This window comes from Blennius ocellaris, assembly GCF_963422515.1.
Source record: "Blennius ocellaris genome assembly, chromosome: 14".
NCBI classification, from domain to species: Eukaryota; Metazoa; Chordata; class Actinopteri; order Blenniiformes; family Blenniidae; genus Blennius; species Blennius ocellaris.
In genome coordinates, this window is record NC_137663.1 from 13,437,159 (window position 1) to 13,443,952 (window position 6,794).

The window sequence follows — 6,794 nt, forward strand, 5'->3', positions numbered from 1 at the left end:
CCCTGAACAACCAATCCTATCAGTCCACAGCAGCTTGGAACAATGAAGCAAACAGCATAGTGCAAATACATGGCTCACATGTTCCCCAGCATGAGATATTTTCAGATTGACGTCACAAGATGATAGTAATTTGTTAGACGAGTAAAACTAGATATGACACAACACTCTCTTTATACAGACACGCAAGTAATCTTTATCCTGCTCTGTGGTTGATTCTATTTGTTCAGTGGGTTTGTTACGCTGTCTTATCAATACTGGCGTGGTCCTCCCTTCCATGCTTGCCAGCATTTAAAAAAAATTTTTTTTTTTAAAGCTGGGGTCTTTGCTAGATTCAAATGGCTACAATGCTGCCCTCTGACCATGGGATGGATATTTACGTTTTGATTTATTATTTTGTTTTCAACCAGAGAACGTACATAAGATATTAAAGTGAATTTGCTATCATCAAGGGACAGTCGTCAGTATGCATTAATATTCAGGTGGTACAGTCATAGTTATGTCATTATAAAGAGTGGTGCAAAACATTTTACGAAACAGGTCAATGGATATCTGCAAAGCTTTATCCAGTATATGAGTCACAGGCTGCCGGGTAAATATGGGTGAAAGCAGAGTCCATCTCAGGAATAAATAATCTGTTGCAATTTGAGCCCTTAATAGAGAGAGGATCTTTTTGTAGACCTCGCCATGATCAGTTTTCCATTTGTGGTGAAGCTATTCCTGTTTTAAGTTATTTTACTCTGCATTTCAGATAACAAAAACAACAACAACATAGAAGCATGTGGAATTCACGAATAACAATAGAAACATACATTTGGTTGGGTAATAGATTAAAATTTAAGGTATGAAAATGTTCAAGTTTGTACTACTGTATGAATTAGCCACTCTAATCGGAGCAAAGTCCAGGCCATAGCAGCATAAATGAAACTTAACAATACTTCTGACAGTGACTTTTAAATATTACAAAGTGAAAGGATTATTCAGGATCCCCTCAGTTCTTTTTGGCCTTTCTGTGTGGAGAGTGCATGTTCTCCAGTTTTTTGGGGTTGTTTTTTTTGGTTTTTTTCCCCAGTGGCAATTCTCTGGATTGTTAGATTTGATCCCTCAACCCTCAAACATATATTTTAGGCAAATTATGTGTTGACCGGTCCAGGGTGGAACCTGCCGTCGCCCACTGTTACCTGGAATTCTATTAAGCTCTATTAGGCCGTATAGTGGCAGCTTGGAAATATGAACACACAGTGTGTGCAGCGTATGAATGAGTGAGATCCTATAATCCCTAATAGACTGATGACTTTCAAACAGCCTCTGCAGTCACTCACAGTTTGAGGGAGGAGGTGGGAAGTGAAATAGAGGCAAAGCAAGCGAGCCTTTTTATTAATGAATGGATGGGAAGTTGAAAGAACCGCGGAGCCAAGAGAAACTCTTGTGGTATATTTTGGATGGTTGTGAGAAATGTCATATGGGAACATTTTACTAATGCAAAGTGTGTTTGAATACGATTCGACTTTTCCAGCTGTCAGTGGGGGTTTTTTTCTCTCTCTTTTTTTTGGTGCCAATCTGTGTCTCTACCTGTTCAGCGAATGCACTGTTGTGTGCATTTTCTTCCTTGTTTTTTTTTTAATTATTATTTTTATTTTCATTTTTTAAATCCGAATTACTTTATCTGAGGTAAACCGAACACAATAAAAGTGTTTTTACAGCTTGAGGACATGTTAACTACATAATCATCTGAAGCATAATTAACCACAGCTGCTGCTACTGCAAATGTGTGTGTTTGTGTGTATGTACAGCTCTGCGTCCGCACAGATTAAAGCAACAGCTGTCACACTTCCACCCCCGATTGGCCGAATGTCATTAATTTCATGCAATTAAAATGGTAGTCGACTGTAGTGACTCTCGATTTACAGTATAGAGACTTCACGTCAGTTTTTCCACATTCGAAAAAGAGATTATATCGAGAGGTAAGATGAAATGATACCTCAACTGTTTTTGATATTGACTAAAATGTGCTCTACGCTCCTAAGTGAATAAGAAATGAGATGAGGAGTGCACACTAACAGAAGAAATATTACATTTTCATTTAAATTTACTCAAAAGGAGACTGACGAATAGGTCAGATTACTTTTACACCAGCTTATGACTGAAGCTGCTTCTCCTTTTGAAAAGCTCCCACACCTTGACTTCGAATCAGGCTTCCCTCATTCAGCTGCTCTTTCTCTTCCATACGTGCTCGGTTTCATGTGTTTTGTTTCATGTTCAAGTGGAGGAATTTCTCTTGCACAGTCATGCGGAGCAAAGACATAAAATTTATTTCTCACTAAAAATCACAGGAAATCTTGTCCATTTGCGACGGCGGTGTAGCCCACCACTGGTTGGGGAAAAAACACTGGGGTTTGCATGAGGGTACAGTGCTCATAGGGAACCCCACCACCCCACCCCTTTGCATGTGACCGCTCATTACTGTAAAATGCAGAGTTAGCAGTGTGGAGATCAGAGGATCGGCGCCCACACGGTATTCTTTCTATAAAATGTCAGTTGTAGAAAGTGGCGGTGAAAGTGTTTGAAGTCTGAATTAGTCAGTGACCACATGATTTGTGAGCTTGGCTGTAAAAGTGACCATTTACTGGAATCAGGAGATATTATTCCTTACTCAGCCATTAGCCTGCACATTCACCTGTTGACTCATGGGAAGCACTCACACCAATTTTGTTTTGGAAAAAGATTAACTTCTCATGCAAGCAATTTTAGCACTAACAATGATCATAACACACAATTCAGCCATAACATTATGACCACTTGCCTTTTCAATGTGCAAGTCTTCCACTGGCTGCACATATGGGACCCAGTGTGACAGATTAGCCAGCATTAGCTCCTGTAGCAGTTTGATCTCCAGGAACTTGTGTGTTGGTTCAGACCACCTGGGCCTTGACCTCTTCTGATCACTGCTTGGATTCCTTTTAACCACTTTTGATCGGTACTGACTCCCGCAGACTGGAAACGCCCCACAGGAGCTGCAGTTATATAGAAACCTGACATCCCTCCATCCTAATTTGGCTCTCAAACACGTTTTTTTTTCTTGTTACTTACACATCAGTGTTATTCACTTCACCTGTCAGTGGTTTTAAAGTCTAGATTAAGGAGTTGCAAAGTCATATGACTTCCTGTGGTGCATGCAGAGCAATGACTCTCATGAAAACATCATGGAGAGGGTGTGCAGGTCATTCTGCTTATGGCTTTTCTGGCTCCTTATTGGTGTAAATTAGGCATGGTCACATGTTTAACGCATAAGAACGTTTGAATCGCTTCAGCATGCATTTAGTTTTTTCACCACCTCTTTCAGCACACTAGTCTTTGGGCTCATACCTGTTATGGCCTCATGGTGGCACCAAATCCCAAACATAACCCAAACAAAGATCCCCTCTGTCGTCTGTAAAAGAAACAAACAAACAAAAAAGAAAGCTGATATAAAATAAAGACACTGCAAGATAACAAGAGGTTCTGTTCAAAGGTTTTAATTCACATTATCTGTGATAATGTCTGCAAAGTTATTAAAAAAGGGGGTTGGAGTGAGGCTGCATGATAGCTTTAACAGTGTACAGTCATTGCATGATTTGCTGGATGACTCAAGGCCTTTTCAAAGCCTATTGGAGTCATTTGCCGACTTCACATGTGGGATCCTCATCTTATAGCAGGACACCTAATGAACATGCCAGTCAGCGCTCTGCCCCGAGCAGATGACTTCAGTGGATCTATTTTCTCCACCAGACCACACCAACTCTGGTGGATTTTGTTCATTAGCTCCTCAGAGAAGCAGCTAATAGACTGATCTTCTCTCTGTTAGTGTTTATACTATGAAAACGCACCTCACGCTCATGCAAACCCAGATTGTGACCTACAACGGACTGCCCAACAGTGAGGCAGTGTGAATTGCTGAGAGGACTTGATAAATATATACAAAGTCCTGTGAAGCAGCCACATTTACACAAAATGTCTTTAATGGGCATATCAGTGTTTCAATATTTGGACTGACCACAGAGGTCCTAAGTACAGGGTGCTTAAATCTTCAGGAGAGCCCAAAAATTTCCCGAAACTCATTTTCATCTGTTCTGCATCAGGAGCAACAAAAACATCAGCTCCTACCCAGAGGCGTGTGGGCAGTCTTCGTAACTGTGAACCATTCAGGACTCACTAGAGGTAAATATCACAGATCATTGCTGTTTCAAGGTTTTTGCAGTTGGGTTGTTTTTTTTGTTGTTTTTTTTTGCAGGGGGTGTTTTGCTGGAGTGTTCAGAGCCCTGCAGAACAAATCTACACATTTATTCCCATTGACACCATTTTCTTTTAAAAAATCAAAACAACAACCCAGGACATTTTTACAGCAGAACTGGCTTAACATCGCTTGATCCAGACGTTGAGCCACATGGCATAGAGTCATGTGGTGCCGTCATCACATGACTAACAGTGACAACAGTGCTGGCTCCACAACAAGCCTGACCAAACTACAGCCGCAGAGGAACTCTGTGAAATCCAGCTCACTGTTCTGGTAAATGTTTTTATGGAAACTTTGAGTTTACAAGTTAACTTTGCATGATACACCTATGTGTTTCATATATTTTGGGTGGTACATAAACATTATTGACCTTTTAGGAATACATGCGCTGTTCATGAGTGTTACAAAATCTTATTTGTAACTTGAGACGTGGGGAGTTGCCGTAGAAAACCCATGCATCCACAGGGAGATAATGCAAACTTCTGACTGAAATGCACCCAAGCCTGTCATCAAAAGCAAGATTTTGGTAGGAGTTTAGAAGTTTGGAAGGATTTCAAACCTGAACCGCTGCACTCAGTGCTTCTTATCAGCAGTGACGCGTTAAACCAAAGATAAGCATGAGCATGATATGTTGTGGCTGTCGTGCTGAAGAATGAACAATTTCACTGGAGCTTTTTGGCTATGTTGGAGGCATTCAGTGCTCCAGTGTGTGCCAGAGATGTTATTAATGCTTCCTGAGCTTATTTTCCTTTTGAAATCAGCTACCTGTACTTGGCAGGACACACCGTCACTTGTTAAAAAAAAAAAAAAAAAGAACCCACACAAATGCCCAACACACACATGCATAATGGAATGCGCGGACACCAAAACATGCACAGATGTGGCCAAATGAGCAAGCTGTGATCAGAAGTGTTTGGCTCGGTTGCCAGGGTTCGGTGTTTTACAGCTGCATTTGTTCCTGAAGCTGTGGGTTTATAGTGTGCTCTAGGTCACGCACTATGTCTAAACACTGCCAGAGTAGAAAAAGAGGGCGAGCATGTATCCCTTCATCTCAACTTTTACACACACACACACACACACACACACACACACACACACACACACACACACACACACACACACACACACACACACACACACACACACACACACACACACACACACACACACTCTCATACACAAAGGGGTGAGCGGCCTACCCACACACACCAAGCAAGGCATGGCCCACATCAAAGCAAACACACTAATCCGGCCAGGAAACAGGGGATCCATAGGTCTAATCATGAAAGGAGAAAATGTGCATGAAATCAAAATAAATAAGTGCTATCTCCTGAATGCTTGGGCCAGCTGTTGTTAATCAGTTGTTAATGAAAGCCAAGATTCCTCTCCTAAACGTTTTTTTTTTTTTTTCCCCTGAGGTGACATTTTAATATGCTGTTAAGGTGATTTGTCTTTTTGGAGATTTGTCCAGTAATACTATTCCACTCATCCTGGAATCACCTTTAATATCTTTTGATAGGTTATATCAAATCTAAAGCATCTGTGCACATTTTTTTAATGTAAGAAAATTGTGTTGACTTTTTTCTTCTTCTTCTTCTTTTTTTTTTTTTACTTTGTCATGAAATAAAATGTGTGTTTTGAAAAAAAAAAAAAGCAAAGGCTGTTTCCCCAGGACCATAAAGAATAAATGTGCGGTTTCCTTACAAAGCAATGCATCAATGCAGTGCCGAAGTTTTCAATGGACCTCCAACATATTTTGTGTTCAAAGAAATCCATTTTCAAATCAGGAAGGTTAAAGGTAACTCTTTGTTTTTCTTTTTCTCAGTCCCCAGTGTCCTGATGGACCCACAATTTTAGCAGTGAGCCCAAAAGTCCCTAACCTCAAGAGATTTGACCGCAGTGGGTTTGTTCCACTGAGGCGAGCCGGGCAGCCACCTGGTGGGGCTGTGGGAAAGGGGAAATGGACTGTAATCAAACAAACTGCCACAGAAACACCAAGCATCTACAGAGTTTATGAGGCGACCATAGCCAGCCGGCTGCTGACAAAGAAGGAGGAAATACCTTTTTGCATGTTGTGTTTTGCAATCATAAGCCCACCATGAAGTTACTATAGCATTGTCTTTTGTTGGCACATCATAACAGAAAGGAAATGTATGAAATGGGTTGCAGCTTTTTAGGGATTAAAAAAAGGATGTAATTCTATTAAACATCAAGGTGAGTTCACATTTATCCAGTTGTACTATCCAACAATACTACTGCTACTACTACTACTACAGCTACTACTACTACTACTACTACTACTACTACTACTACTACTACTACTACTACTACTACTACTACCCAGTAGCAATCATTTTTGATAAAAGAATTACACACACATAATTACAGACTCCAGTCCACGAGATTTGGTCTGAGCTCCTTGGTGACATGGACATTATTTAGCACCATGCGACCCATTAGACTGTGCACTTTGAATGGTCTGGACATTTTCATTACAAGGATCAGCTCAACAGAAGTGGCAGAA